Source organism: Chiloscyllium punctatum, chromosome 27 (assembly GCF_047496795.1).
Source record: "Chiloscyllium punctatum isolate Juve2018m chromosome 27, sChiPun1.3, whole genome shotgun sequence".
Lineage (NCBI taxonomy): Eukaryota > Metazoa > Chordata > Chondrichthyes > Orectolobiformes > Hemiscylliidae > Chiloscyllium > Chiloscyllium punctatum.
This window is the reverse complement of record NC_092765.1, coordinates 20,129,908-20,139,158: the sequence shown is the minus strand read 5'-3', so window position 1 is coordinate 20,139,158 and position 9,251 is coordinate 20,129,908. Positions and strand designations below refer to the sequence as shown.

At 39.2% G+C, this 9,251-nt stretch overlaps 1 protein-coding gene across 2 annotated transcripts in view; it reads right to left on the bottom strand.

Annotated features, from left to right (window-relative positions):
- Positions 1 to 6,519: 6,519 nt before the first annotated feature.
- LOC140453518 (uncharacterized) overlaps positions 6,520 to 9,251 on the bottom strand; it is a 29,869-nt gene continuing 27,137 nt past the window's right edge. For both annotated transcript variants that reach the window (XM_072548262.1, XM_072548263.1), the window contains exon 7: positions 6,520 to 7,633. The gene's annotated coding sequence lies outside the window, so the exon portion shown is untranslated. The remainder of the gene's footprint in view (positions 7,634 to 9,251) is intronic.

The following is a 9,251-nucleotide window of genomic DNA, read 5'->3' as shown; positions in this document are numbered from 1 at the left end:
AAGGCTGAAAAACTGACTGTCTCTGAATTTAATTTACTCAATCTTTTATTTGCTCTCAGAATCTTCCCACAACAAAAAAATCATCAATGCGCATCACAAAGATGCTTGCTAGTTTCTCCTTGTGATACCAGTGAAAGATGGCTGGGTCTATGTTTAACTGAACACAATTCACTTTCAGCATGATTGACTTAAATGAGAAATAACACACCCTATTCGACCCCATGACTCATGCTTAATTTCCATAGTTCCTCTTCTATGTTGCCAGCTTCCTTAGGTGGCTTCAAAAAAAACTTCCCTTTGAAATGTTTCCCTTGCAAAAATGTAGCTTTTGCTACATTTAATTTACTTTCCTAGGAATACTTCTCTAAAATACCGAAGAAAAGTTAAAGGTTTACTTTTCCTGCAGCAGGGCAATCAACTTTAATATTTTGGTCTCCATGTCTTTCTTTGAAACTCTGAACCACTAATGTATCATTAGCCTTACACATCCCACAGGAAGCTTTTTTTTCTGAACAATCCAACTGGATGATAAAACTAATTGACCCCTATCTAACATCTCAGCACATAGACCAAATTCTTTCTGACTTCCTAACATTTTTTTGTTTAGCATCCTTTATCCACTTAATTTTCAACATATTTACAAAAACTTCTTGCTCATAAGGACTTCTTCTTGTTTAACTATGACCTCTACTCAGTTTCTCATCTCAGTCTGGATAGCCATTATCATTTTATCTCCTCCTATGATCTAAGTTCCTTTCACAAGCTTCTGATCTTTCACTCAAGATCCACTTTTATTTATTCAGTCATGGCACTTGGGTGTTGCTGGCAGGCCAACATATATTGCTCAACCCTTGTTGACCTTAAGAAAGTGTGGTGAGTTGCCTTCTTGAACTGCCTCAGTCCACATGCTGTAAGATGACCCATAATGCCCTTAAGCAGGGAATTCTATGATTTTGAACCAGACACAGTAAAGGAACTACAACACATTTCCAAGTCAAGCTGAGGTGAGTGGATTCGAGGGAAGTTTGCAGGTGGTGGTATTCCCATGTATGTGCTGCCTTTGCCTTTCTAGATGGAGGTAGTTGTAGGTTTGGGAGGTGCTGTCCAAGGATCTTTGGTGAATTTCTGCAGCATGTCTTGTAATTACTACACACTGCTGCTAATGAGTGTCACAGTGGAGGGAATAAATGCTTGTGGATAGTGCCAATCAAGTGGCTATTTTGACCTGGATGGTGTCAAGTTTCTTGAATGTAGTTGGACCTGAACCTATCCAGGCAAGTGGGGAGTATTCCATCATTCTTTTAACTTGTGCCTTGTAGATGGTGGACAGGCTATGGGGAGTCAGGAGGTGTATTACTTGCCACTGTATTACCTGTTTTTGTGGCCACTATGTTTAAATGGTGAGTCCACTTGAGGTTCTTGTCAATGGTAACCCCCAGGATATTGACAATCAGGGATTCAGTGATGGCAACACCATTGAATGTCAAGAGGTAGTAGTCAGATGTTGGAGATGGTCATTGCCTGGCGTTGTGGTATGAATGTTATTTACCACTTATTGGCTCAAGCCTGGATATTGTCCAGATCTTGTTGCACTTGAACATTAACTGCTTCAGTAGCTGAGAAGTTGTGAATGGTGCTGAGCATTGTGTAATGGGGGCACGGTGGCTCAGTGCTTAACACGGCTGCCTCACAATGCCAAGAATTCAGATTCGATTCCAGCCTCAGGCAACTATCTGTGTGGAGTTTGCACATGCTCCCTGCGTTTGTAAGGGTTTCCTCCAGGTGCTCCGGTTTCCTCCCACAATCCAAAAATGTGGATGTTAGGTGAATTGGCCATGCTAAATTGCCCATAGTGTTCAGAGATGTGTAGGTTGGGTGCATTAGTCAGGGGTAAATATAGGGTAGGGGAATGTGTCTGATTGGGTTACTCTTTGGGCCTCTGCTCTTTGTAGTTTTTATAAATGACTTGGATGAGGAGGTTGAGGGGTGGGTTAGTAAATTTGCAGATGGCACAAAGGCTGGAGGTGCTGCTGATAGTTTCAAGGGCTACTGCAGGCTGCAACGCAACACAGACAGGATGCAGAGCTGGGCTGGGAAATGGCAGGTGGAGTTCAACCTGGATAAATGTGAAGTGATGCATTTTGGAAGGTTGAACTGGAATGCTGAATAAATGATTAAAGACAGGATTCTTGGCAGTGTGGAGGAACAGAGGGATCTTGGTGTGCAAGTACATAGATCCTTCAAAGTTGCCACCCAATTGGTTAGGGTTGTTAAGAAAGCATACGGTGTTTTGGCATTCATTAACAGGGGGATCGAGATTAAGAGCTGTGAGGTTTTGCTACAGCTCTACAAGACCACACTTGGAATATTGTGTCCAGTCCTGGTCGCCCTAGTACAGGAAAGATACAGAGGCTTTGGAGTGGGTGCAAAGAAGGTTTACCAGGATGCTGCCTGGACTAGAGGTTGAATAAGCTCGGACTTTTCTCTCTGGAGAGAAGGAGGAAGAAAGGTAACCTGATTGAGGTATACAAGAGGAATGGATAGGGGCAATAGCCAGAGACTTTCCCCAGGGCAGGATTGATTGGTACAGGGGGTCATAGTTTTAAGATATAAGGAGAAAGGTATAGAGGGGATGTCAGAGGAAGGTTCTTTATGCAGAGAGTTGTGAATGCATGGAATGTGTTGCCAGCGGTGGTGGTGGAAGCAGAGTCATTCGGGCCATTTATGCGACTGCTGGACATGCACATGAAGCGCAGTGAGCTGAGGGGTGTGTAGGTTAAGTTATTTTATTTTACATTAAGATTAACCCTCAGCACAACATCGTGGGCCAAAAGGTCTGTTCTGTGCTGTAATTTTCTATGTTCTATCTATCACTACCTATAACCTTCCATAAACTTTTATACTCTTGCTGGCCTTCTCTATTATAATATACCATGTTCCCTGAATTAAAATGTATTTCTGATGGCGTTATATGATGCCACAAGGCTCAGTAAATTTTGTTTGAATCCTCAGTCTTAATGAATACCTTTCTGTCAGTATATATGTATGGTTTGATTAAAACCATATTCTAGATATTCCTGAGATTCATTTGTCTGTTACAGTCCCCTCCCCTTCCCTGTTCACTATCATAGCTGCCAGAAGTGTCTCGATCTTCGCTTCTTGTAGGTGTAATTGTTTCATATTGATTCTTGCAGCCACATCAGAATGGTCATAATATTTGATAAAAGCTGAATCCTCCTTTTTTTTATGCTATTGCTAAATGTCCCATTTGAGCCCTGAAGGTTGCTGGAGTGAGTTTTCCAAGACCTTTTTAAGGTTTCTGACAGCAGTTCCAGCTTTTCTTACTCCAGTTAACATTAGGAGTTTATCCATGTTCAATGCTCTACATAGGTTATTTGTTTTCAATCTTTGATAGAGTCTGTTAATTTTTATTATACATTTTCCAATGGAATGACCATTTATCATAAATTTATCATAATCTGACAATGCCTTATGTGCAGTTTTTAGATCATCTTGCTCATAAATTCATCCATAAATTTCAATAGATTTGAACAATTCTTGGTCAATGCTGCATTGTTGAGCCTTTAACCCTGTAAATATTTTACACCACATCCTGCATACAGTAGGAGGTGATAGTGCCACTCCAGATCTTGCCTTATCCTTGGTAAAAACATAAACCATATATGCATATCCATGTCATTTTTCATTGATTGTAATGTTCAGCTTCACAGAAGATTGGTGGCAAATCATATCCTGAGACTTTACACTTGGCTTCAGTCATTTTTGTCCACAGTAACTCCCAATTAAATCTCTTCCCTGAAAGGAATATTAGCTTCCAATCTCTACATTTAAGCAAATATCTTCTGCTACCCTTGTTCATATATTCTAATAAAAATACACTAAAATACATGGACATTGTTTCTGCAGAGTTTATTGACTTATACCAGTGCAATAATTCTCTCTCCCTCTCCCAGCAGTTTCCCTTTTTATACTCAACAGCCATCACTTGTTACCTTTGAACCTTCGTTACTTGCGATATTAACATAATCCAGCCTGATATAAACCTAATTATTTCTTTTATATGTAACTGTTAAAGAAGCTGTGTTAATATGTCTATTATCTTCCACCTGTTGGGTTACAGTCCTTTCTGTAAAACTGCAATTTCAGCAAGTAATTCTTTGGTATTCTGCCACATTGATAAAATAATACTGTTACTTGTTGATACCATTGTACACTAATAAGATTTGCCTTGAAGTATGATCTACTGTACTGTTCAACAACATCTGTTATGATCTGTAACTTTGTGGCATTTTGCAGCTTTGTATGATTATTGACTTGTAAAGAAATAATGACCTTGCATTTACATTGCTGCTTTCACAATCTTGGTACGTTTAAACTGTTTTAAAGCTAAGAAAGTAGTTTTGAACCTTGATCCCTACAGTGTTACAAAGAAACTGCTTAGTTATTGCTTTATATCGGTAGTTCCTCCTCCAAACAGGTGTCATATGGTTAAATACACTTCCTGGTGGCCAAGAATGCAGATACATCTATGCCCAAACCAATCAGTTGATCAGTGAAAGCCCATGCACAATACATGTACATGCTCAAAGATAATCCAGTCACCATTTTTTTGTAGACCTTCCAGACTAGCCCATTGGAGAGAAAATTGCTCAGTTGCCTATCATTTATTGGACTGAAAAGATTTGAAATTCTTGGATTCCCTGATCACTGGGTTGGGAAGATCAGTCGCTCACCACCTGGATTGGTGCTATCTCATATGTGATGCTAAATCAAATCTTGTTTTACGGACCTGATTGTAAATTCTACACAAAGTCACTGATGGAACAGTAAAATAAGGCATTAGTTTTGAAATGTTCTTGCTTGACCTGTTGTTACCTGATTCTCCTCAAATTTTGAAATAAAGATGTATTGGTTTACAATCTTTGATGCATTCCCCCAGCACTTGTGATGGATATGTTTATGGAAAAGTGGTTTCCTACTTATGCAAGGTAGGAACTATAAAGGGGAAAAACGATCTCAGTAATCAAAATGAATATTCCTTCATTGTATCAATATTTAAATTATAAGGCCAATTTACAAATGATAAGCCCACACTGATTGGAAGGATTTCAAGCACAGAAAAAGAAATTAACGTTTAACAACTTATTATTTCTCTTACGTTCAGCTCTCCCTGATGGTTGCAAATTGGTAAGTAGCATAGATATCTCTGCCCAAAATATATGGACATCTTAAGTCCAACAACTTTGAAATTAATAATGCAAATGAATAATGGCTAATTATTTTATGGTTGATGTAAGCAGGAACTCATTATAGACAAATACGTAGGTTGTAAGTGGTGAGGCCTTTCGCATCTTTTACTTACAGTGCTTATGAAATTAATGTTAATTTTGCTTTGAGCAAAACCTCAGAGGTTCACAGGCTATGTCCTGTGACTCTTCACACTAGACCAATGCAAGACGATATCAAGTTCCGAGCATCACCAGTGTTGGGTACTTTAAAATTAATCATACAAAGTCAGGCTGAGATTAATAAATTTGTGTCTTCCTGCTAAATATGGTTAGATGTGTAAGTGCATAGGAGTAAATTAAAAGCATGTCAGTCAATCACATTCATACCTCCAACTCTAGGGCTGGTTCATTTGTTTAACCAGCTGTTTATTATTCTCTGGACTTTTATCACATATGAACAACACAAATGTACTTAGTAAATATCACTTAACTTAGAGACATAGCGCCATACATTATATAGCACAAAAACAGACTCTTCTGTACAACTGGTCCACACCGACCAGTATCCTAAACTGATCTGGTCTAATTTGCCAATATTTGGCTCATATCCCTCTAAACCCTCCCTATTCGTGTACCCATCAGATGCCTTTTAAATGTTGTAATTGTATTCACCTCTATCAAGTCCTCTGGCAACCAGTTCCCTACACTCACCACCCTCTGTGTGAAAATGTTACCCCTCAGGCCCCTTTTATATCTTTCCTCTCTCACCCCAAATCTATGCCCTTTAGTTCTGGACTCCCCCACCCCAGGAAAAAGACGTTGTCTATTTATCCTATCCATGCTCCTCATGATTTTGTAAACCTCTATAAGGTCACCCTTCAGCCTCCGACGCTCCAGGGAAAAAAGGCCCAGCCCATTCAGCCTCTCACTGTAGCTCAAATCCTCCAATCCCAGCAACACCCTTGTAAGTCTTTTCTGAACCCTTTCAAGTTTAACAACACCTTTCCTATCGCAAAAACTGTGTGGACTGGGCCTATATTCCAGGGAGTTTAGAATAATGGGAGTTTATCTGAGTGAAATGTAATTTTATTGAGGATTCTGGGAGTGATTCCCTTGTCTGGGGATTCCCAAACAGAGGGGGTTCCAGTCCTAGGATTTGGGTTCTCTAGATATTTATCAGAAATTGACGCATACATCTTTCACATTCTCTCTGTCAGTCCCTTATACAACAGTTTTTACCTACTCAATGGAATAAAAAAGATTGCAAGGAAGTTTATAAAAAAGCAGACACTGGAATATGCCCTCTAAATTTACTGAAGGTTTTATTAATATGTTGCACAGTACTTTTAAACAGAGTGTATATTGATATTTACTGCACCAGGAAACAATACATTTCTCTATAGGACAACATGGATTCAGCTATACCATCCAGCGAAACATTCACCCCTCCTTTCTTCCAATGTTCAACTACCTGCTGGGTACAATTCCACATACATTGCTTCAGAGATCACAAAGCCTCAACCATGAAGGGCATTGCATCCGATGCTGTCCATATTCAATATTTATACACTGATTATCTGAGGCAAAACCTCTATTCCACGTAAACAAGAGTTTTAGAGGCCAAAGTTAGTACCACTATTTCTTTTGAAGCAACCAAACACAGATTAGACAGCAAATCTAGAATCATTACAATCTTCACGACACAAAATACTCTCACTCACCTTGTACTATATTCTATAGTTACACGTGCATCTATACTAATTTATATATGCATACATTGTGCAAAAAAGCATATAAAATATTTTCATTTGTTCAGCATATAACAAACATTTCCAACATAAAATGAATTACTTCAAAATGCAGTGACTTTAGTATGTATGCAAACACATTAACCATTTTCCATGCAGTTAGGTGTCTTAATAGCATAATGGGAAGAACAAGTCCTTGTTCTATCTTGCACTAGATGACAGAAGAAACACTAAAATTAGTAGTATTCCCAGCTCCTCTTCAAATTGCAATATCTGTCCTCACATCCTGCTATATGTGGCCTGGGATTCTGCATCAAAATCCAAAGCAAGGCACCTTCAACAATGCAGCACTCCTTGGGGAATCAGCCTGGATTATATTATCAAGATCTTGGGTGCGTCTTCTGATTTAAGAGCTAGTGTTCCACAATTTACCATGAATTATGCTGAGAAGGTATACTGCAAGGACTCACCAGAGTACAAAATCTTATTCATATTGAAACATCACAATAATTGTAATTTAGTTCAAAATTAAATAAATTGTTCAGTATCACTGTACTTTCATATTGAATGTGCAGTATTTACAATTGGGAGTGATTCTCAAGCAGCTTCATCCATTTTTCAGTTAGGATTATGACTCTGAAAGAACAGAAAATGCATTCAGTTTTACAAGTTGTACATGGAAGGAATGTGATAGCAACCGATCACAGGGTTTCTCCACTTATCGTCAGCTTTATGAACAGGAATATATCACAATTAGGGCCACCAACTTCCCAGGATTATGAAGAGATCTCCAGTAATTGATCAGTAGGTTCCTGCACATTGTTGCAAGCAATCCTTGAGAATAATCACAGGGACATTAAAAGAAAGTGCTCCCCACCTTCAATTTTGACCACTTTAGTCAATGAGTTATAAAAATTTTAAGAGATGAGGAAGAATGCTTCCCAGAGTGGGAAACAATGTTAGACTGTTAGGTAACCAATGGAGGAAGTAAAAGTGTGGGGTCATTAAAGGTAGGAGGCCATGGGATGAAATTTCCAAGAATTACATCCAATTATAGTTGGCAACCCAAGAGGACATAGTACAAACAAATCACTTCCTATTCCCACCTACAGTACCCTGAATATATAACGATTGCCAACTCCATCCAAAGCAATGCTTAAACTGTTACACAGTGAGTGCAAGTTTTCACTGCAACACATAGGGTCATTCATGCAAGAAACCCACTCAACACCCAGTCATGTATTGTGCCTCTATGTTCCAAGCTGCTGAAAACTATATACATTTCCCTGAGATCTTAACCTTTCCTCAAGCAAACATCAGGCAGCTGACAGATGGCAAGATACATGTTTACAGCTAGGCAGGAGTTCTGCTGCAACACAACTCGTGATGTGTCTTTCTATACTGACCATTTTTTCTCCGCTGATAATTTCCCAGATATGCCAGTTTCCAAGCAACTTATTACAAACTGACAAATATAACGTATCACACATTGAAGAAAAGGATTAGCTTAGAGGTTGACCCATGAAAGGAACAGATGTTGTCCAGGAAAATTTTGATAGCGAGATCAACTTTAGAAATGTCAGCATCAGGATGATACGCAGAAATGAGACAGCGCGATGTTGGCACCGGCCCTAGACAAGTAATCCAAGGGTAAATGCCCTGAGAACACAGATACAAATCCTATCATAGCAGAAATTATCTGATCATAGAGATTAAATTCTGTGAATTGTGAAGATAACATCAGTAATGATGAACTTGGCAATTATCATTCATGATTATAAAAACTCATCAGTTTCATTGATGTCTGGTTAGGGAAGGAAATCTACCATCCTTAGTTAGTCTATACAACATGTTATTCCAGACCCACAGAAATGCAATTGATCTTAATTGTTTCCAAAATGATGGTGTTTCTTCCCCCACCCCTCTCCACTGGCGCAGGAATTATTTAAATTGGCTACCCCCAGCCTTGCAATGAGCAATCAATTTGTATTCCTCTCTGCTCTGGGAAACATCCCTGGTAATAGGAATTCATCAAAGAGCTGACTCAACATGACTTGTACTATTTTAGATTAGATTACATTACAGTGTGGAAACAGGCACTTCGGCCCAACAAGTCCACACTGACCCGCCACCCACCCATACCCCTACATTTACCCCTTACCTAACACTACGGGCAATTCACATGACCTGCACATCTTTGGACTGTGGGACTAAACCGGAGCACCTGGAGGAAACCCACACAGACACGGGAAGA